The sequence below is a fragment of the Manis javanica genome, chromosome X, assembly GCF_040802235.1.
Source record: "Manis javanica isolate MJ-LG chromosome X, MJ_LKY, whole genome shotgun sequence".
In the NCBI taxonomy this organism is placed as follows: domain Eukaryota; kingdom Metazoa; phylum Chordata; class Mammalia; order Pholidota; family Manidae; genus Manis; species Manis javanica.
In genome coordinates, this window is record NC_133174.1 from 82,074,060 (window position 1) to 82,098,965 (window position 24,906).

The 24,906-nt window shown below is 36.9% G+C and overlaps 1 long non-coding RNA gene across 1 annotated transcript in view; it reads left to right on the forward strand.

Annotated features, from left to right (window-relative positions):
* Positions 1-446: 446 nt before the first annotated feature.
* The window catches only part of LOC140847390 (uncharacterized), a 98,295-nt gene continuing 73,835 nt past the window's right edge, over positions 447-24,906 (forward strand). Inside the window, exon 1 of the long non-coding RNA XR_012127373.1 lies at positions 447-705. This is a non-coding gene — a long non-coding RNA (uncharacterized lncRNA). The remainder of the gene's footprint in view (positions 706-24,906) is intronic.

The following is a 24,906-nucleotide window of genomic DNA, read 5'->3' on the forward strand; positions in this document are numbered from 1 at the left end:
AGGGGCCAGAGACAGCAGGCAGCCTGTTTACTGGTGTGACGCCATTTGTAGGAAGTCCCCAGAATAGGCAAGCCTCCATGGACAAGGAGCAGATTCGGAGCAGCCTCAGGGCAGAGACGGCAGTGGGGGGAGTGCCTGAGGAGTTCGGGGGTTTCTTTTTGCAGTGGTGCCAATGTCTCGGGACTAGATTGCTGTGATGGATGCCCAACATTGTGGGTGTATACTTGGTGCCACTGGATCGTATCTGTTTGTCATTTCTCCTGTCCAGTGAGAAGTGAGAGTCCCCTCAAAGAAAGGTGCCAGAGTGCAGGGTGCACAGGCTACTGCCGGCACCTCTTCCTTGCAGGCCCAGGCCCACCAGGGGCCAATGCAAAAGCAGAGAGCTCACCGGATGTACGTCACAAAGCATGCGCCTCGACCTATGAGGGCCTGTCCGTGGTCGCTAGGACATGGAGAAGTGGCATGGGTGCCGACTGTCCTGAGAGGTTGGGGCCAAGTGGCGCACTGCACTGCATGCCACCGCACCTCATCACCCCGCAGCGCATCCCACTGCACCAGACCGCACCGCACCACACCACAGGGCTACGCCGGTTTGAGAAAACACACCCAGCACCCAACACGCCCCGGGATAGCAGCCGTTGAGAGTCGTCTGGTGGCCACAGGAGGACCCGCTCCCGCACCACCCAAGCCGAGCTTCTGTTATAGGTGAGCCATATGTAGTGCCTCCTGTGGGAGGGCCACTATACCCAGCGCCTGTGGTAGAGGCGACCTTCCTAGAGGCCATCACCCAGTACCTGATGGCCAAGGTCTTGGGGCTGGCACGCAACGAGGCCCAGAAATATGGCAGGCAGGAGGTGCATCACCCCAGAGCTTGTGGACTTGGTGGTGCACAACAACCCGCTGCTCAGCAGCTTCTTTGGGGTAAGTACCATCTCCCAGGTGGCCCTGGCCTGGCAGTAGCTTTCTCAACATGACCTGGGTCCCTGGGCCTCGGCCGACCGGCACCAGACCCTGTCACAACTGGCACAGTCCCAAACTGGCTGGTGCTTTGGGCAAAGTCATTGACCTTCAATAAAGCGTTTTAAGAAAAATAAAAAATAAATTTAAAAAAGTAATATATGTTCCATTTTCATTTTGATGTTAAGTTAAATGCTATTTAGTATTGCTAAAATGGCAATATTTCCCAAATTGATCTACATGTTCAATGTAATCCTACCAAACTTCTAGGTGGCTTCTTTGCAGAAGTTGTTAGCTTATCCTAAAATTTATATGGAAGCAGAAGAGACTCAGAATAGCTAAAACGATTTTGAAAGAGAACAACAAAAGTTGAAGTCTCACACATCCTGATTTCAAAACTCATTACAAAGCTACAGTAGTTAAGGCAGTGTGATATTGGCATGAGCAGTGACTTATAGATCAATGGAATAGAACTGAGAGGCTGGAAATCAACTTGTACATTTGCAGTGCATTGGTTTTCAACAAGAGTGTCAAGACCATTTAGAGGGAAAAGGAGAGTATTTCCAACAAATGGTACTGGGATAACTAGATACCCACATGCAAACAGAAGAATTTGTACCCTTGCCTTATACACATAACAATAATAACATATTGACATAGTTAACAAAATATTAACTCAAAAGTGATCAAAGATCTGCACATAAGAACTAAAACTACAAGAATCTTAGGAAAACACATAGGATATAAATCTTATGACTTTGGACTAGGCAATGGTTTCTTAGATATCACACCAAAACCATAAAAGAACAAACAAATGAAAAGATAAATTGGAGATCATCAAAATGAAAAACTTCTGTGCTTCAAAGGACACCATCAGGAAATAGAAAAGATACCCCACAGAATGGGAGAAAATATTTACAAATCACATATTTGTTAAATGACTTCGATCCATAGTATATAAAGAACCCCTATAATTCAATAATAAAAGGACAAATAGCCCAATTAAAAAATGGAAAGTATCCAAATAGACATTTTTCCAAATGAGATGTACAAATAGCTAATAAGCAAATAGAGAGAAGCTCGACATAATTATCCATCAGAGAAATGCAAATCAAAACCAAAATGAGATATCACTTCACACCCAATAGGATGGAAATAATCAAAAAGGCAGATCTCATAGACAAAGAGATCAGAATTGTGGTTACCAGAGGCTTGGGGTAGGATGGGGCTGAGGGTAGGAAAAATTGGAGGCAGGTGGTCAAAAGATACAACTTTCAGTTATGTTAAATCAGTACAAGGGATGAAATGTACAACATGATGACTATAGTGAACACTGCCATATGATACATACAAAAGTTGTTAAGAATAGATCCTGAGAGTTTTCATCACAAGGAAAAACTTTTTTCTTTTTACCATATCTATATGAGATGACTGATACTAGCTACACCTAATGTGGTAATCATTCCCATAATATATGTAAATCAAGCCATCATGTTGTATATCGTAAACTTATACAGTGATGCATGTCAGTTATTTCTCAATAAAATTGGGAAGCAGAGAAGACACATAGTAACAAGTATTGGCAAGGATGTGGAGAATTTGGAACCCTTATATACTGCTAGTGAGAATGCAAGTGGTACAACTGCTTTGGAACATAATCTGTCAGTTACTCAGTTAATCATAGTTACCATGTGATCCCACAATTCCACTGCTAGGCATACACCCAAGAGAACTGAAAATTATGTCCACACAAAAGTTTGTACACAAATGTTCACAGCAGCATTATTCAAAACAGCCAAAAAAACAGAAACAACACAAGATTCCATCAATTGCCGGGTGAAGAAATAAAATGTAGTATAGTTACACAATGTTATATTATTTGGCAGTGAACAGGAATGAAGTACTGATTCATGCTACAATATGAATGAATCTTGAAAATGTTCTGCTAAATGAATGAAACCGGACACAAAAGGCCAGGTATTTTATGATTCCATTCATATGAAATGTACAGAATTGGCAAATCCATACACACGGAAAGCAGATTAGTGGTTTCCAAGGGTGAAAGGGAAAAGAGCTGGGAGGAAGTGGGGAGTAATCGCTTAAGGGCACAGGGAATTTTTTTTGGGGGGGGCGAAGTGATAAAATTGTAAAATCGATTGTGGTGATGGTTGTTCAACTCTGTAAATACACTAAAAAACTATTGGATTGAACACTTGAAAATGATGAACTGTATGGCATGTGAATTATATTTTGCTAAAGCTTTTCTAAGAAAAAAGTGGTATGTATTCATTATAAAAACGAGAAAACTTAGAAGAGTCAAAAAGACAAAAAGTTCACATTTTCAAAAAACACTGTTTCCCAATTGCCCTCAGGATTGATTAAGTCAAAAATCTTCATCCTGACATGTAAAAATCTCATGATTTGTTTCATTTACTTCACCACCTTTCATCATTCTCGCATTGGCACCATATGTCTCAACTCCAACAAACCAGTCGTTTCTCTCCAAACATTCCACGCTCTCTTACAAGTCTGTACACTTGCACTCATCATTTTCAGGCCTGCAGTTGCTGGTCCCTCCATTCTTCACTTGATTAACTGTATTCATCCATCACAATTGGCTTAGTATCACCTCCACCAGCTTTCCTGACCCCTGGGATTTGGTGTACATCCTTGGTGTCTTATAGCTCTGTGTGCTTATTTTTATCAAATCATTCCCTGCATGTTAATTTTAAAAATTAAAAATTAAAAAAGTGTACACCAACTCTCAAATGAAAAAAAGGACTTGAGCAGAGCCTCTAAGATCTCTGGGACAATGTCAAAAGGTAGAAAATTCATGTCATTAAAGGCCCAGAGGGAGCAGAAAAAGGGATTGCTACAGAAAGCCATTTAGGAATAAATAATTGTGAAAGCTTCCCAAAATTTTATCATAAACATAAACTTACAGATTCAAGAACTCCAAACTCCATGAATTTAAAGACAATCACCCCTAGACAGATAATAAAACTGCTTAACACCAGATAAGGAAAAATCTTGAAAGAAGCTAGAGGAAAATAATACATAATATATATGATAACAATATGAAATACTGTGGGTTTCTGAACAGAAACCATGGAGAGCAGAAGACAGAGAACAATGTCTTTAAATTGCTGAAAAGAGAGAACTGCCAGACCAGAATTCTATATCCAGTAAAAAAAAATATCCTTCAGGAATGAAGGCAAAGTAAAGACATTCTTAAATGAAGAAAAACTTAAGAGAATTCATCAACAGCTCTCCAAGCAATACTACAGAAAGTTCTGGTAAACATACATGACACCAGAGAGAACCTTGGAACTTGAGTAATAAAGAAAAACAGAAATAGTAAATATAAAAGACTATTTTCCTTCCCTTAAGTTCTTTAAAATATGTATGACTGCTAATAGCAAAAAGTATAACATGGTCTTGAGGCGGTTTTAATGCATTCAGATATGATACCTATGAAAACTTTAGAAGATTAGAGGAGGATGGCAAAGTGCTTATAAGGCCTCACCCCTTAAAAATTTATTAACAGGAAACTTAATTGAGTTTGGAAAAATGCACACAGCTGTGTAACCAAGTTGACAATCAAGATACAGAGAGGTTTCAGCAGACTCACAGAACCCAAGAATGGACTAACAGTTGCCAAAGGGAAAGGGACTGGGGTGGTTGGAAGGGAGGGACAAGGAGAGTAAGGGTCATTACGATTAGCACACAAAATGTAGTGGTGGGGGGAGGGGCTCAGAGAAGGCAGTATAGCACAGAGAAGACAAGTAGTGACTCTATAGCATCTTACTACGCTGATGGACAGTGACTGTAATGGGTATATGGTGGGGACTTGATAATGGAGGGAAATCTAGTAACCACAATGTTGCTCATGTAATTGTATATTAATGATAACAAAAAAAAGATACAGAGAAGTTCCAAAATAATGAATATAATCATTCCTCCCAAGAGTTTCATCAGGTCACTTTGCATTCCTTCATTCTCTCCCCTCCCCCACCATGGTTAATAATTTATTCCCTTTCCCTGGATTTTTTGTAAGCTCATCTTGACACAGGTGAGTCTACCCAGATCTTTAAAGTTGTTAGTGTGCCCTGATATAACAGGGGCACATCGTCGAATTTTGATTCTGAAACGTCCTGAGATAGGGATAGGGCCATGGGAAAGTCAGGGAAGGGTGGGAAGCACAGTAGAGATTACTTATTAATGAAGAAAAGAACATTAATGTTCTAGTAAGGATCTGGTGCATTGTCATAATCCCATGAGGATTTTTGGATGACATAATCCCCTCAAATCAGTCACCATGTTGGGTAATGACTTTGTTCTTGCTCATCTTGTGTGTGGGTCATCGTAAATTTTTGGTTGTCCATGTTTCATTTTGGCCACTGGATAGCAAAGTCATGTAAGAAGACTTAACTCAAGTATTTATTCCTTAATTGTGGTATTCAGATTTCTTTTAGGCTTGTGAATTTCACCCCAGTGTTTGAGTTTAACCACTTGATCCCCACATCTATCCCTCCCCTGTGAAGCATATTCCATTGCTAAGGGAAAAAGAAATATGAAATTGCTTCCTGTCGTCTGTATAACTGTTTTGATAGATTGAGATGTTTGTCTATAAAGGATATTTCTCAGCTCAAAGATCATGTAAATAATTATATTCCTTTGCTCAATGGGTTGTTCATTTCTAATGAGGCTGCCAGTTCTCAGAGAGCATCTATAAAATCATTTTTAAATAACATAAACAGGGGCTACAACCATGTAAAATAAGTGTGCATATGGACAAAGACTGGGAACACAGATAACTGAAATCAGTTGTGTTAGGGTGGTGGGATAATGTGAATTTTTTTTTTTTGCTTTTAAAATGTTCCTTGATATTGTTACAGTATTGCTTTGTAATTAATAAACATCAGAAAGGGGACTATAGGAACCTAGAAAAGATGCCAGGAACAGATACCGTCTGGCCAAGGCCCAGAGCATGCAGGGCACAGATACTTGCTAGTTACAGTTATTCCATAGGCTCTTTATTTACCTGGGTGCTCAGGTTGGCACAGGCTTGGGTATGGCAAGTGCTTTCTTAGGGGACTATTATCTATAAGTTAAAGCTAGGGAGACATCACTATTACAATTCCAAACACATCCTTCTGCTTTAAAACTGGCTGCCCTCCACTTGGCTTTGGCATCAAGGTTTCTGCTTGGGTTAATCTAGATTGGAAGGGTGACATTTGACTAGCCTCCTTGATAACATCTGTTTCAGGTATCACTTTTCTGGGTCATTTTAGCAGATTTTCAAGTTGAATTTTGGAAGAATACACGGATAAAATTCCCAGCTCCCACCATATCCTTGTCCTATAGTATATATTCAGGTAGGATTCTTCTTTCAGGGACCGGGAGGGGAAGTCCCATCGATTTCAGTAGACGTTATGCCTTGCAATTAGAAGCTCACTATGAAAGTATTAAGACAAATACTGAGATTTGCTTTTGCCTGTTGGCATTCAGTCACAGTCCTGGTAGCTGTGGCTTGAGATGCCTTCCACGTGCTTCCTGTATTGCCTGATGATAGGTTGAACACAGTAACTACTGTCATTTTTAAAGAGAAAAAGGGAGACATCTACCAAAAGACAGGCAGTTCCTTCTAACTCACCAAACAAATTTGAGGTGAGGACTTTTGTAATGAGGTAGTGGCCTCAAATGTTACTCAGTCTCACTAAGAGCAGACCTTCTATCTTGAGAACCCACAGGCTTTTCATTGGCTATTCTCAATGTAAAAACACTTACGGGAGTCTTAATTTTGCCATCCCCTGATTGAATCTCACGGTCCTTTTCTGAGCTACTTGCAGTTAATATTTGGTTAAAGAAAGGCATGGCTGGTGATGCAAGCTTCTCCCGTTTTCTGAGCAAGAGAACTGAAATTCAGCATTTGTAAATTGACAGTCTCATAGGCCTGGGATTTTGAGTGAGCTTAACACACAATTCTGAACATATATTTGCATGTGCATTGGGAATCAGCTAGACCTAACAGACATCTGTAGATTACCAAACAACAACAGAACAGAAATTATTCTTTTGAGACCTCTGTATTTTTGCTCTTAGACTTATGGTTTGATCCACTCTTAAGTTAAATTTTTTATGGTATAAGATAAAGGTCCAACTTTGTTCTTTTATATGTGGCTATTAAGTTATATCATTACCATTAATTGAAAAGACTATTTTTTCCCTATTGAATGGTCTTCACATACATTAAAATCAGTTGATCATAGATGCATGGGCTTATTTCTGGATGCTTAATTTTATTCCATTATCTATAAATCTATCCTTGTGCCAGTACCACAGTCTTGATTACCACTGCTTTGGTAATAAGTTTTGAAATGGGAATAGTGAGCCCTCCTACTCTGTTTTCGTTCTTTCTTTCTTTTTTTAGGATCAGTTTGTCCATTCTATTGTAATTTTACATGAATTCTGGAGTCAGCCTGTCATTTTTTACAAATAGGTCAGTTGGGGTTCCAGTGCTTTGAATCTGCAGATCAGTTTGGGTATGTTCAGTTTTCTGAACTATAAATATAGGATATTTATTCATTTATTTAGATCTTCAACTTCTTTCAACAATATTTTATAGTTTTCAGAATATAAGTTTTGCTTCTTTTGTTAGATTTATTCCTAAATATTTTATTCCTTTTGATGCTATTTTGAATGAAATTTTTTCTTAATTTTCCAATTGTACATTACAAGTATATAGAAATTAGATTTATTTTGTATAGTTATCTTGTATCTTTCAACCATGCCAAACTCATTTATTAGCTAATAATTATTTGTTACTCATTTTTAATAAATTTTTGTGGATTCTTTAGGATTTTCCTGTTATCTTTTAATAGAGATAGTTCTTCTTTTTCAATCTGTATTCCTTTTATTTCTATTTTTTCCCAAATTTCCCTGGCTAAAACCTCCATTACAATAATGAGTAGAAGGTAGTTGCTTTGAGAAATTATTCCATTTTTCTTAGGCAAGCAGCTGGAATCACTGGCAAGAAAAAGTATTTATAAAAAACAATGAAAATCCTTAAAGAAAGAAAAAGAAATTTGGGAACAATGTAAAACATTATGGTTTTATAAAGGTATTATGTCTACATATGGATTTTCATGACAAATACTCAAATATTGCAGAATTCCTATTACTCCAATGTTTCATGGGCAAAGAGTGAATAGATTGAAAAGGATAATTATCTACATATATGGAAAATCTAAGAAGAATGTTTTGGCTCTACTTTGTAAAATTACTCAGTCAGAATATTGAATAATTAAGAACTAATAATGAAGACTTGTAGCTAATTTGAAAATAACTGAATGAAAAATGAATTTACTGTGACTAAATCAATACTTGTTAGTTATTAAGTACAATCCCACAATATCTTGGGAATGTTGTTACTCTAAACAAAGTTATTTGGGCTAAATATCTTAAAATGTTCTCCAATCTGTCCTTTTCCCTTACCCCTTTTCAACAAAAAGTCACAATTGTTTTATGCTACTGAGAAAACTATAAAAAATATCCCATCATCAAACCTTTTTGATTGTTTTTTCAAAATATCTCTCATGTTTTCTTTCATTGTTCAGTTTATTCATTATTCATTATATAGTTATCCCACTAGTATTATTTTAGATCAGGCCCATCACTATATTTTCTTAGCAGATTCCCAACTATTCTTTCTGCATCCTAACTTCTTTCTACCCTACTTCCTATAATTCATCTAATAGAAACACTAGCATAAAATTTTATTGTGCCACATGCACTGAAGTTTTTCCATTGTTTCTGGTTGCCTTTTGGAAAACATGTAAGCTCCTATTCGCACATTATAGAGCCTCCATAATTTGTCTCTACTATATCCTTCCCCTTCACTTCATTGTTCCCTTTATCAAAATCATACCCACCCTTCAAGGGTATTTATCTTGTATATTTCTTAGATAAATCCATGTGAATAGGCCAGACCTATTTGTCAGTGGGGTGGTACAAAGATGTTAGAGTTTGACAGAACTAAACTGAACAAAAGACAAAAGGGTGGTATAGAAGAACATGGGTTTTGGAGTCAAGGTGACTTATACACTTTCACTTACTAGCTGTTTGGCTTTGGGATAAATTAATCTCTGAGCATCTCAGTATTAACACCTGTAAAATTGTGATGATAGTACCTATTTTTGCATGAAAGTTGTAAGGATTAAATGAAATAATATGGGTAAATGTGTCTGCCTAGTAGAGTCCTTGACATAAAATAGCCATCTAGTAAATGTCAGTACCTGTTAATATTATTATTTACATTAGTATTAATAAGATAAGTTTAAATTAACAGGACTTCAGCTAAATAAAGATACTGGAATTTTTAGAGCACAAATACTAACACCAGGGATCTTGACAATAGAGGAGTCAGAGAAAGACTAAAGGTATTAACAGGAAAGACAGAAACAAAGCAAAATGGATGAGTATGAATGTTAGGTTTGAATTCAATACTTCTGAGATGTCTACTTCAAGCTCAATCTGGTATTCTTTGAGGCTCAGGCTGAGAATCTAAAGACTAGGCTGCACATTATGATTTTTCTTTTCTTATTTCAAGGAATTCTTCCTTTCTAGATGATTGCAATAAAAACCAAAATGTATTAGGCCAGGTATTCACAGCCTTGTGAATTAATGGTTTACATCATTATTTGACTTATGCTTTACCAAGTCAACTGTATTAAAACTACTTCAGTGCATGAGCACTTTCCTCCACGTAATTTCATGACTTATGCCCTCATTTGATTGTGGCCTTTGCTCTATAAATACCTTATTTACTAAAGTTTATTCCTTGCCTTCCTTTATTTTCTTGAAAGAATTCATAGCTAAACTGATCATGATCATGTTTTTTTCTGCTTTACAATGGTTTATGTCCCAATAGTTCACATTTCTTACTCTTTATGCTTGATGACACATTTGGGAATATTACATGTATTTTATTTCAACATATTAGATTTGTTGTGATATAGACTATATAGAGAGAAAACAAACTTTTCTTTTTTTTTTTGAAGAACATTATGTATACTAGGCTCTCCCCTACCCCAAGTCCCCCCCACAAACCCCATTACAATCACTGTCCATCAGCATACTAAGATGTTGTAGAATCACTACTTGTCTTCTCTGTGTTGCAAAGATCTCCCCTTTCCCCCACCCCCCACATTATACATGCTAATCATAATAGCCCCTTTCTTCTTCCCCACCCTTATCCCTCCCTAACCTCCCATTCTCCCCAGTCTCTTTCCCTTTGGTAACTGTTACTCCATTCTTGGGTTCTGTGATTCTGCTGCTGTTTTGTTCCTTCAGTTTTTCCTTTGCTCTTATACTCCACAGATGAGTGAAATCATTTGGTATTTGTATTTCTCTGCTTGGCTTATTTCACTGAGCAGAATATCCTCTAGCTCCATCCATGTTGTTGCAAATGGTAGGATTTGCTTTCTTCTTATGGCTGAATAATATTCCATTGTGTATATGTACTACATCTTCTTTATCCATTCATCTACTGATGGACACTTAGGATGCTTCCATTTCATGGCTATTGTAAATAGTGCTGTGATAAACATAGGGGTGCATCTGTCTTTTTCAAACTGGAGTGCTGCATCCTTAGGGTAAATTCCTAAAAGTGGAATTCCTGGGTCAAATGGTAAGTCTATTTTGAGCATTTTGAGGAGCCTCCATATTGCTTTCCACAATGGTTGAACTAATTTACATTCCCACCAGCAGTGTAGGAGGGTTCCCCTTTCTCCGCAACCTCACCAACATTTGTTGTTGTTTATCATTTGGATGGTAGCCATCCTTACTGGTGTGAGATGATATCTCATTGTGGTTTTAATTTGCATTTCTCTGATAACTAGCAATGTGGAGCATCTTTTCATATGTCTGTTGGCAATCTGAATTTCTTCTTTGGAGAACTGTCTGTTCAGCTCCTCAGTCCATCTTTTAATTGGATTATTTGCTTTATGTTTGTTGTGGAGCGTGAGCTCTTTATATATTTTGGATGTCAAGCCTTTATTGGATCTGTCATTTATGATAAATTTTCCCATACTGTAGGGTACCTTTATGTCCTATTGATGGTGTCCTTTGCTGTACATAAGCTTTTAAGCTTGACATAGTCCCACTGGTTCATTTCTGCTTTTGTTTTCCTTGCCCAGGGAGATATATTCATGAAGAAGTCGCTAATGTCACATCCAAGAGATTTTTGCCTATGTTTTATTCTAAGAGTTTTATGGTTTCATGACTTACATTCAGGTCTCTGATCCATTTTGAATTTACTTTTGTGTATGGGGTTAGACAGTGATCCAGTTTCATTCTCTTACATGTAGCTGTCCAGTTCTACCAGCACCATCTGTTGAAGAGACTGTCATTTCCCCATTGTATGTCCATGGCTCCTTTATGGAATATTAATTGACCATATATGTTTGGGTTAATGTGTGGAGTCTCTAATCTGTTCCACTGGTCTGTGGCTCTCTTCTTGTGCCAGTACCAAATTGTCTTGATTACCATGGCTTTGTAGTAGAGCTTGCAGTTGGGGAGTGAGATCCCCGCCACTTTATTCTTCTTTCTCAGGTTTGCTGTGGCTATTCGGGGTCTCTGGTGTTTCCATATGAATTTTTGAATTATTTGTTCCAGTTCATTGAAGAATGTTGCTGGTAGTTTCATAGGGATTGCATCAAACCTGTATATTGCTTTGGGCAGGATGGCCATTTTGAAGATATTAATTATTCCTAGCCAAGAGCATGGGATGAGTTTCCATTTGTTAGTGTCCTCTTTAACTTCTCTTAAGAATGTCTTATAGTTTTCAGGGTATAGGTCTTTCACTTCTTTGGTTAGGTTTATTCATAGGTATTTTATTCTTTTTGATGCAATTGTGAATGGAATTGTTTCTCTGACTCTTCTTTCTGTTGGCTCATTGTTAGTGTATAGGAGAGCCACAGATTTCTGTGTGTTAATTTTGTATCCTGCAACTTTGCTGTATTCCGATATTAGTTCTAATAGATTTGGAGTGGAGTCTTTAGGATTTTTATGTACAACATCATGTCATCTGCAAATAGTGATAGTTTAACTTCTTCTTTACCAATCTGGATTCCTTGTATTTCTTTGTTTTGTCTAATTGCCATGGCTAGGACCTCCAGTACTATGTTAAATAACAGTGGGGAGAGTGGGCATCCCTGTCTTGTTCCCAATCTTAGAGGAAAAGCTTTCACCTTCTTGCTGTTAAGTATGATGTTGGCTGTGGGTTTATCGTATATGGCCTTTATTATGTTGAGGGACTGGCCCTGTATACCCATTTTGCTGAGAGTTTTTATCATGAATGGATGTTGAATTTTGTTGAATGCTTTTTCAGCATCTATGGAGATGATCATATGGTTTTTGTCTCTCTTTTTGTTGATGTGGTGGATGATGTTGATGGATTTTCGAATGTTGTACCATCCTTGCATCCCTGGGATGAATCCCACTTGGTCGTGGTGTATGATCGTTTTGAAATAGTTTTGAATTCGGTTTGCTAATATTTTATTGAGTATTTTTGCATCTACGTTCATCAGGGATATTGGTTTGTAATTTTCTTTTTTGGTGGGGTCTTTGCCTGATTTTGGTATTAGCATGATGTTGGCTTCATAGAATGAGTTTGGGAGTATTCCCTCCTCTTCTATTTTTTGGAAAACTTTAAGGAGAATGGGTATTATATCTTCTCTATATGTCTGATAAAATTCTGAGGTAAATCCATCTGGCCCAGGGTTTTTTTTTCTTGGGTAGTTTTTTGATTACTGCCTCAATTTCTTTGCTGGTAATTGGTTTTTTTAGATTTTGTGTTTCTTCCTTGGTCAGTCTTGGAAGGTTGTATTTTTCTAGGAAGTTGTCCATTTCTTCTAGGTTTTCCAGCTTCTTAGCATATAGGTTTTCATAGTAGTCTCTAATAGTTCTTTCTATTTCTGTTGGGTCCATTGTGATGTTTCCTTTCACATTTCTGATTCTGTTGATGTGTGTTGATTCTCTTTTTCTCTTAATAAGTCTGGCTAGAGGCTTATCTATTTTGTTTATTTTCTTGCAGAACCAGCTCTTGGTTTCATTGATTTTTTCTATTGTTTTATTCTTCTCAATTTTATTTATTTCTTCTCTGATCTTTATTATGTCCCTCCTTCTGCTGACCTTAGGCCTCATTTGTTCTTCTTTTTCCAATTTTGATAACTGTGACATTAGACTATTCATTTGGGTTTGTTCTTCCTTTTTTAACTATGCCTGGATTGCTATACACTTTCCTCTTAAGACTGCTTTTGCTGCGTCCCACAGAAGTTGGGGTTTTGTGTTGTTGTCATCTATGTCCATATATTGCTGGTTCTCCATTTTAATTTGATCGTTGATCCACTGACTATTTAGAAGTATGTTGTTAAGCCTCCATATGTTTTTGGAGCCTTTTTGCTTTCTTGGTACAATTTATTTCTAGTTTCATACCTTTGTGGTCTGAAAAGTTGGTTGGTAGGATTTCAATCTTTTTGAATTTACTGAGGCTCTTTTTGTGGCCTAGTATGTGGTCTATTCTGGAGAATGTTCCATGTGCACTTGAGAAGAATGTGTATACTGTTGCTTTTGGGTGTAGAGCTCTGTAAATGTCCATTAGGTCCATCTGTTCTAGTATGTTATTCAGTGCCTCTGTGTCATTACTTATTTTCTGTCTGGTGGATCTGTCCTTTGGAGTGAATGGTGTGTTGAAGTTTCCTAAAATGAATGCCTTGCAGTCTATTTCCTCCTTTAGTTCTGTTAGTATTTGTTTCACGTATGCTGGTGCTCCTGTGTTGGGTGCATATATATTTATAATGGTTATATACTCTTGTTGTACTGAGCCCTTTATCATTATGTAATGTCTTTATTTATCTCTTGTTACTTTCTTTATTTCGAAGTCTATTTTGTCTGATACTAGTACTGCAACTCCTGCTTTTTTCTCCCTCTTGTTTGCATGGAATATCTTTTTCCATCCCTTGACTTTTAGTCTGTGCATGTCTTTGGGTTTGAGGTGTGTCTCTTGTAATCAGCATATAGATGGGTCTTTTTTTTTTATCCATTCTATTACTCTATGTCTTTTGATTGGTGCATTCAGTCCATTTACATTTAGGGTGATTATCAATAGGTATGTACTTATTTCCATTTCAGGCTTTAGATTCGTGGTTACCAAAGGTTCCAGGTTACTTTCCTTACTATCTAAGAGTGTAGCTTAACTCACTTAGTATGCTGTTACAAACACAATCTAAAGGTTCTTTTCTATTTCTCCACCTTTTTCTTCCTCCTTCATTCTTTATATATTAGGTATCAGATTCTATACTTTTTCTCTATCCCTTGATTGGCTTTGGGGAGAGTCAATTTAATTTTGCATTTGCCTCACACTCAGTTGCTCCACCCTCCCTAACATGATTTTACTACCTCTGGTGACAGCTATTCAACCCAGGAACACTTCCGTCTATAGCAGTCCCTCCAAAATATACTGCACAGATGGTTTGTGAGAGGCAAACTCTCTCAGCTTTTGCTTATCTGGAAATTGTTTAATCCATCCTTCATATTTAAATGATAACCTTGTCGGATAAAGTAATCTTGGTTCCAGGCCCTTCTGCTTCATGGCATTAAATACATCATGCCACTCCCTTCTGGCCTGTAAGGTTTCTGCTGAGAAGTCTGTTGTTACTCTGATGGGCTTTCCTTTGTATGTGATCTTATTTCTGCCTCTGGCTGCCTGTAACAGTCTGTCCTTATCCTTGAGCTTTCCCATTTTAATGACTATGTGTCTTGCTGTCGTCTTCCTTGGGTCCCTTGTGTAGGGGGATCTGTGGATCTCCATGGCCTGAGAGACTATGTCCTTCCCCAGATTGGGGAAGTTTTCAGCAACTACCTCCTCAAAGACACTTTCTATCCCTTTCTCTCTCTCTTCTTCTTCTGGTATCCCTATAATGCGAATATTGTTCTGCTTGGTTTGGTCACACAGTTCTCTCAATATTCTTTCATTTTTAGAGATCCTTTCTTCTCTCTGTGCCTCAGCTTCTTTGTATTCCTCTTCTCTAGTTTCTATTTCATTTATTGTCTCCTCCACTGTATCCAACCTGCTTTTAATACCCTCCATTGTGCTCTTTAATGATTGGATCTATGACCTGAATTCATTCCTGAGTTCTTGGATGTCTTTCCATACCTCCATTAGGATGTTGATTATTTTTATTTTGAACTCCCTTTCAGGAAGACTCACGAGGTACATATCATTTAAATCTTTCTCAGGAGTTGTATTAACAATTTTACTCTGGACAAGGTTCCTTTGGCGTTTCATGTTTGTATATGGCACCCTCCAGTGTCCAGAAGCTCTATTCTGGAGCTGCTGAGCCCCTAAAGCAATGTCAGGGGTTCCAGGGGAGTGGTACTGGGGGTAGGAAAGAGCTGTTCCCCGCCTCCTGGCTCCTGTGCCTGTCTCCACTGCCTGAGCCAGTGGACCGGGCACACATGTATACGTTTTTATCCCAGCGCTGCCATATATGGATCCCTGCTTTCCACAAGCAGCTGAAATCCCAGTCTCCCCAGGAACTCTGCCTGTATTTACTTTCCAACCCGGTAGTCATGTGAGTCTCATGAAAGCACCTTGAAATGTAGGTTTGTGGTCCCAGCACAGATCTGCAGAGCTAGGTATTCAGCAGTCCCAAGCCTTCCACTCCCTCCCCGCTCCGTTTCCCTTCCTCCCGCTGTTTAGCTGGGGTGGGGGAGGGCCTCGGGTCCCGTGGAGCCACAGCTCTGGTATGTTACCCCATTCGCTGAGGTCTGCTCTTTACTCCAGGTGTGTGCAGTCTCACGTGTCCTCTTTCCTGTTGCTCTCTCAGGATTAGTTGTGCCAATTAAATTTTCTAATTGTATCCAGTTTTAGGAGGAACCCTCTGTCTCTCATCTCATGCCACCATTTTTAATCCAATCCACTGAAAACAAACTTTTATATGAGTCTTTTGATCTCTAGTTTTCTCTCACAGTTACTATTTAAGCTAGGTATTTATAGATATTATTTCCCATTCTCCTCCTCTCAAATACCCCCATCCCCTGGCCTATATTAGAGAATATGAGAAGTTGGTTTTCTACATTATGTTTAAGTCATATTTCTTTTCATATATATATATACTTCCCTTAATTTATTTTTCAGTAATAAATAAAGTTTTAAAATCGAATGTTTGCTATCTGAGTGCATTTGAAATTTATTTTATTCTTAAAAGCCTTTACTAAAGGACTATTGTTCTTGGTACTTCTATTTTATAAAGATACTGACATATGCAAAATAACATTTTTGAAATACATGTTGTTTTACCCTAGCCTTCACTGAGATGCTCAGGATGGTGTCTTCGAGTAGCTTGTAGCAATCATTTCAGGCAGCAGTTTTAAATCATGTAGAAAAAGTATCTGGATGCTAGTTTTTATGCCTTTGGAATAAATGTTTTCCTCCCTACCTGTGTTGGCCATGGTTTTGGAGATCACAGACCATTATTTAAATTCAGCTGATGAAAAAAGATTGGCAATAGCTGACAAGCATACAGGAATATGATCCTCAGGCTTCCCATAATACTAATTTTCTATTATTACCAGTCTATTTCCATCCATCACTTTGTAAACTTACTGATGTCACCTTTCTCTCCCTTCAGTTAGCTACCATCACAGATCAAGATAGGGAATGGCATTCATAGGAGATCATATGGATAAAACCTGGATTGTAATTACCAACTTTGTGTTTTTAATAAAGAATTTTTAAGACCTAGAATACATGTAAGTCTCAGTCAATTGTAAACTCCATGTGTGTGCTTGTCTTGTTTACTATTGCATCCCCAGCCCCTGGAATAGTTCCCGGCATACAGTAGATTTTATGTACTCATTGGAAAAATTAAAGAATCCATACTAGCTAACCCTCTATTTTTTTCATTCATTGTCAAGCCCTGAAGAGATAACCAAGAACTAAGATTCTTTAAGGAAAAAGAAGATTTGGAAACAGTTCAGAGATGAGTCAAATATCTGAGGAAAGAAATGGAAAAATAGAGAAATCACAGTATGTTTAGAAATTTGCATTCATTCAGCCTTGGTATAAAAAAAGACAGAGATAATATTGATTATCATCACCAAATGAAAAATGATCATCAGAAGAAATATGGTATAATCTTCTTAATTTCAATGTGATTAGAAAAATAGTTTAAGACTCCAGCTATCCAACTGTAGCATGAAATCTAAACTGACCAGCATTTCTTCTCAAATATATACATCTCTAATGTTTTTGAAAACAGATTAATTTTTTTCAGTCATTTGGATTTCAAGTGCAGTCCTGAGGTTGGGCAGAGACTAAATGTTTTCTCAAGTCATTCTTGCGTATAGGGGTACACACACATGCACACTCATGTATGAGTGTGTGTTGATAAATTAGCACATTGAAATATTTTCCATATTGTTTGGTCAGCCCCTAAACTTGGCTATACTATTTTGCAAAGTGGCTTTCACCCAAGACCTCTTAAGTTCTCACCAGAATAAGCTTTTGTGCCTGATTTAAGGTAATACCGTTTGACATATGTAGACAGTTTGATAATTCTGAGATCATCCAGAGTATGCCAGTGAAGTTGATTAAAGTAGTAAAAAATAGGTTCCCTGATTATGTATCAAATCTGTTCAAGCCAGAAGAGCCAACAGTCTTATGACAGCTATTTTATTTAACAATTTCCTGAATTACTTGTTTAATAATTGCCTAAAATTTTTTATTTAAATCAGTGGACTATTTTCATTTTTTTTAGCTGAGAAATATAATATTTGAAGTAGTCCCACTGGTAGTAAAACTTGCTTCACCTAATAGCACAGCATTAATAATCCTATCAATGGTTCTTCTGGTTTACTTTTCTTTTTTTTTTTTTTTTTGAGAGGGCATCTCTCATATTTATTGATCAAATGGTTGTTAACAGTTAACAACAATAAAATTCTGTACAGGGGACTCAATGCACAATCATTTATCCACCCCAATTCTAATTCTCATCAGTCTTGGATCTTCTGAAGCACAACAAAGAAGTTCTTACATGGTGTACAAATTCTTACATAGTGAATAAGATCTTACATGGTGAACAGTACAAGGGCAGTCATCACAGAAACTTTTGGTTTTGATCACACATTATGAACTATAAACAATCAGGTCAAATATGAATATTCGTTTGATTTTTATACTTGATTTATATGTGAATCCCACATTTCTCCCTTATTATTATTATTATTATTATTATTATTATTATTATTATTTTTAATAAAATGCTGAAGTGGTAGGTAGATGCAAGATAAAGGTAGAAAACATAGTTTAGTGCTGTAAGAAAGCAAATGTAGATGATCAGGTGTGTGCCTATAAGCTAAGTATTAATCCAAGCTAGACAAGGGTAACAAAACATCCACAGATGCAGATTTCTCTCAAAACAGGGGGGGTTAGGTTCTAAGCCTCACCTCTGTTGATCCTCAATTTCTCACCTGATGGCCCCCCTGCAACTGTGCCTGTCTTAGGCTGTTCCTCCCTTGAGGAATCTTACCCATCTCTGGCTAACCAGTCATCTTCCGGGGCCATACAGGGAAATGTAAAGTTGGTGAGTGAGAGAGAAGCAATATTGTTTGAAAACGTTAGCTTTTTACTTCTTTGCAGATTTATGCCCTGTGGGTTTTATGCCCAGCATTTGTCTTGAGGTATCTTTACCACTTGGAAGAATTATGATACCGCTCGCGTTTCTTTCTTCTCTGGCGCAAGCCTCAGGCACCCGCTCACCGGTTTTGCTGGCCTGTTTCCCTGGTATCCAGGACCCCAAGCATGCACTGTGTCTGTGCTCTGGTCCAGATGGCTGTGGCTGGGTGTTCAGCAGCCCTGGGCTCCCTCTCCCTCCCTGCTCCGACTCCTCTCCTCCCTCTGGGAGCTGGGGGGAGGGGCGATCGGGTGCCGCGGTTCTGGGGCTTGTATCTTACCCCCGTCACGAGGTGCTGGGTTCTCGCAGGTGTGGATGTGGTTTGGATGTTGTCCTGTGTCCTCTGATCTCTGTCCTCAGGAAGAGTTGTCTTTGTTATATTTTTATAGATATATGTGGTTTTGGGAGGAGATTTCTGCTGCTCTACTCACACTGCCATCTTGGCTTCTCTAGTTTTCTAAACAGATTGAAGTATATGGTGCCTTAGTTACTTTAAATATGTAAATTATAGTCCTTTGATACAAATGTAATTGGATCTCTTTTGGGGTTTTGTGTATGAGATGGATTATCTGAGCAGGAAACTGTCCTGAGAAGAGAGGATTATGATTCCTAGGTTTCTCATTTGAATAATCACTGATATTCTTGTTTTATCTTCTATTTCATGGAAATGCACAGAAAGGACAAAGCCATTGTCAAATTTAGAAAAAAATAGATTTTTGCTAGATATAATGCATGCATATATATTTTTGTTTACTTATTTCTTTAAGTATGGTCAAGTAAAAATCAAAAACAAAAAAATGCCTAAGAATTTCATACAGTCAAAGAAGATACTTAAGAATAAGTGTCTAAACGACCTTATCATTTCTACCTGTTGATACTTTTAAAATAAGGATTGGTCTAGGACTGACCCACAAAAATGCTTCCAAGCAGACTATTGCAACTCTTTAACAATGGGAAATTTCTAAAGCTAACAGGTACTATTTTAGAGCTAGTCAATATCTTAGTTAGAAAAGCTATAGATGCTCAAGGACTTTTCTCTTTAACATGAAAAAATTACATAATGTCAAATATGTTAATTATGCTTAATTTAATTTCACGATTATAGAACTCTTATTGATGACTTTTTAAAATTGCATTTGCTAATTCATCTTTTCATCCTGAACACTACACTGATCACTGTTCATAAATCTCAGCTTACAGGATTATAATTATGAGAGCTATAGCAAAAAGAATGTCACACACTGAGTATTATAACATAACGTCCTGAGCAAGCAGGATGAATTAGGATGACAAGAAGATAAATTAGGAGACAGAGAAGCAAAGAACTATCACTTTTTACAAAGAAAGGATAATAAAAGCCATTTGATTGAGAGTCTAATGATAGGATTAAAGTTAAATATTCTGGCCTTGGGCATAGTTCTCATAACATGAACATTAACAATCTTCAAATGTTCATTTACAAGTTTCTAAGTCCAGCCCACTCACAGCAATCATAAAACTGGTCTATTTACTGTTAAGTGGAGTCTGTTCTTGGCTCCAGTGGCAGTGGAGCTTTCATTTGTAGCATTCTCTGATGGTTATATGCAAGAAAGTAGCTTGTAGTACTGGGTAGGTTCTTATAATTTATTACATGTTATTCACATAAGTAATTTGGATCAAAGTCATAATTGCCTGGAGATAAGTTCTTTGAGGAGAGACGTTCTTTGATAGCACCAAAATTCCATGCAGAAGCCCACATATATTATATGCTACAAATTGCAAAAATATTTTAATGATACTAACATGACTCTAAGAGTAGCAACTAGCAAATAAACAAGCACGGGAATCCCAGCTCTTTCTGATTTCTCTCCATTTCTATGCCTATTAATGTTATTAAAACAATGAAATATTTTCATTTGTTAGCTCAGAAATATGAAAATTGAAGTAGTCCCATTGGTAATGAAACAGGCCTCATCTCATGTTCCTAGCCTAAAATAAGTTAGATATTCATATAATTTCTTTTCACATAATTATTATCTGAGACATGTGATATGTTAATTCTAGGACATAACACGTGCTACATAAGGAAATTTGTATTTATAGACTTGAATAATTTTTCTTATGTTCATTTTTGTCTCACAATATTAACAAAGTGAACACTTTCCAACTTCCTATGTTAGAAAAAGAAATACCAAATCAATAAATAAATTCACCATCAGACCTGAGATTCTTCTTTGCACAAATCCCAGAAATAATGCATTTATGTACAGAATTTATTTCAGCAACTTTCACTCTGAGAAATGTTATTACTCAGGAGGAAGAAATAGTGTTAGCTCTGTGAAGAGAATTGCTATGCTATATTTGCATACTTCTTAACAGTGGTAAGAAAGAAATGCTTATGATATATATTTTTGACAGTTTGACAGTTTCACTGACATTCGACATTTAAAAGGCAAGTAATTGAAACTGCTATTACCCTGCCAAATAGAGTTCATGAGCTACTGTTACGGATTTTGGTTAGAGAGATGACATTTTCATAAACTTCACTATCACTCTGTTTAAAATGGTAAGATGAATAATATACTTGCTGTTCTTCATGGTAAACGTGTTATAATACTCCCTTAAAATGATTTTAGTGTACATATTAGTTTCCTACTTGTGCCATATATGTCTTGATCAAGCATACAATGACCCTACTAACATTTAGCATGAGAATACATAAGTGCTTTATTTGCACTGTGATGTAACCTTAGCAACCTTCTTGTGAAATGCATAGAAAATATTTCTGTATGACTTAAAAAAACATTTATTTACATGTATGAGTTCAATATATGCAAGCATATGAAATGCATAAGCAATCTTTCCATTCATATTTTGCTTAGTATGTCAGTATGTTAAAATTATGCAACATTAAAATGACATGATTTGATTATATTTAACCATATTATTTAATTTACACATAGTATATTTTTGGGAAGATAGATTTTAGATATTTAAAGCAGAAGCCCAAGGAATAAGCCAGGAGTAAGTTTGGAGGAAAGGGCCTCTATATCATCCAAAATATTTCATCTTAGGCTTAGTAACAAATGTAAAATTCATTCTTGGAATATGATTCTTAAATATCTTGATTCAATCTCAGTTTTTTTGTATTTTCAAAGATTTTCCCTTTAGACTAGATCTATAGCAATAAAATGAGTAAAAGAAAATGCTGTAAGAACAAAAGAGACATATTATTTAGTTAACACTTTCATTAATGGCATAGGTTCTAGATCATCTGTTATAACCAAGGAGACTTTTGATCTTCTATTCCTTCCTTTACCAAGGTCTCGAACAGAACTTCCAATGAAATCATATTTTGGAAAACAATTTCTGTTGTAATTTTCCTGTCATAATTATTGTTGAAACTGTTCAGTTTCTTTTATTACTATAAATGCCATTTATAATCAATAAAGTATATAAAATAACTTTATTTTGGTAAGTTTTGTGGCCATTTATATTAATTTACTATAAACTCAGTGTTTGAGCTTTTAGGGAAAAACATATATTTCTTTTTCAGATTATACTGAGAAGTATACATTTTCTGAACTACACACACATTCATTTTAAAGAAAAGTTTTCCCATATGCATATATGATATGATTAAAAACAATATCCTGTAATTCAAACTATCTGTCTCCAGCTGATTAGCGGATTGTTTCATGAAAAAGAAACATTTATTTATTCTACTTTTTCAAAAATGTTCTTATGTGGCAAACAGCAATTTGGTAGACCAAAATACAAGATAGGAAAAGAATGAAGCACAAAAAGGAGAAAGGAAGAGAGGGAAAGAGAAAAGAAGAATAAAGAGGAAAGCAAAGGAGAAAGCCAAAATATGTTGGCTTAGGAACACTATGAGAAAAATTATTTTCTTAATCAGATTTAAAGATGTCAGCTTAAAGCAATTTGTAACATTTTTTATAAATATTTTAACTGTACATTGGCAATACATAGTATATTTAATACTGTTTTGGTGACAATAACGAAGACAATATTTTATTTTATAAACCACTATATTGTACAACCACAAAAAATTAATAATGTGATAATTTAACTCAGAAGCAAAAGCAAAAATCAAGTGGGAGACCATCAAACAAAACTGCACAGCAAAAGAAACAATCAACAAGGAGTACTATCAGCATCATCATGGCATAAAATGTTCCTCCTTTTCAAACAATGAATAGACACACATTCACAAGTAAGAGCACCTTTGTGGGTGTTCTGAAATATAGCATCATATGCCAAGGGACTCAGGAGGAGTCTCTGGCACCTGTGCATCCAGTGAAAGGCAGACAGACATTGGTATAAGTTCCAGAACCCATAGAGCCAGAAAATCTGCCCAGACCCACTCTTGACATGGTTTGGAACCTGCAGAGCATTGACCTGAGCAAACACTTGTGACTGAGAAAAATTATAGAAGCCCAGCTTTCCTGAAGGAAGATTATAGCATGGTACTGAAACAAAATAATGAATAAATAAAATAAGAATTTGGCAGCAGCAGATGTGATGGCGAGAAAAACTTCCCTGATACTGAACTCTCCTTGCCAAGGAAACACTACATGGGGCTGAGTTATCGAGTGGCAGTGATCTCTTCCATGGGGAAAAAGATAGAGGTGAGTGCCTGGCTACGGCAATAAGGTGAGATGTAGCTGGAGAAAACTGTTTCTGTCCATCAGCACCGAGGGTACTTAGGCAGGCTTTCCACAATTCAGAGAGGAAAACTGAGAAAGAGGCAGATTAGAATTTCAAAGGGAATTAAGGTGATTGTGTGCAGGAGGAAGTCCACCTATACTGTACAATATTGTGGTTATACAATATAGCCTCTTGATGTAACCCACTTGAGGACTATCCCTACCAGCTCCACAGGCACCACCAATGCCCCAGGTGCTAAACCCATACTTCTTTCCACTCTACTTCCAGTTAAATGTGCACATTTCTATTTATGGTGGTAAGAGCACTCTGGCAAACAAAGAGCATGCTCAGGAAACAGGCCAAGGTCTCTGGGCAAAGAGGCAACCACAAATTTGAAGTATAGTGCCACCTTCTGGAAAACAGAAAAAAGGTTTCCAGTAGACAGTCTGCTTAATTTTAAGAATGAAAGAAGACAAAAGTTTAACAATTCTACTACAAAAAAGAGCAAGGAGAGTGGAACACATGTGTCATACAAAGACAGAGAAAACTCAAATTATAATAACAGCATTGAACAAAAAGCTCTGTCTGTAGGTAACTACCAAATATTTGAGGTGTCTGCTACTTGAAATGTGAAAGCAACACAAAACAAGGAACATGAAAAATCAAGGAAATATGCCATCATAAAAAGAATATAATAATTCTCCAATAACTGAACTCAAAGGCACTGAATTTTGTGATCTGGTTAATAAAGAACTAAAATAAAACTGATTTGAAGAAACTCAAGTAGCTACAAGAACACTCAGAAAGACAATTGAATAAAATCGTGAAAACTATATCATCAAAATAATATATACACTTTTTATTTTGCTAATATTAATGTACAGTTACATGAGCAATACTATGGTTACTAGATTCCCCCTATTATCAAGTCCCCACCACATACCCGATTACAGTCACTGTCCATCAGTGTAGTAAGATGCTATAGAATCACTACTTGTCTTCTCTGTTATACTGCCTTCCCCATATCCCCCCCTGCTACATTATGTATGCTACTCATAATACCCCCCTTTCCCCCTTATCCCTCCCTACCCACCCAACTTCCCCAGTTCCTTTCCTTATGGTAACTATTAGTCCATTCTTGGGTTCTGTGAGCCTGCTGCAGTTTCGTTCTTTCAGTTTTTTCTTTGTTCTTATACTCCACACATGAGTGAAATCATTTGATACTTGTGTTTCTCCACCTGACTTATTTCAGTGAGCGTAATACCTTCTACCTCCATCCATGTTGTTGCAAATGGCAGGATTTGTTGTCCTATTATGACTGAATAATATTCCATTGTGCATATGTACCACAACTTCTTTTCCATTCATCTACTGATGGACACTTAGGTTGCTTCCATTTCTTGGCTATTGTAAACAGTGCTGCGATAAACATAGGGATGCATATGTCTTTTTCAAACCGGGCTGCTGCATTCTTAGCGTAAATTCTTATGAGTGGAATTCCTGGGTCAAATGGTATTTCTATTTTGAGCTTTTTGAGGAACTTTCATACTGCTTTCTACAATGG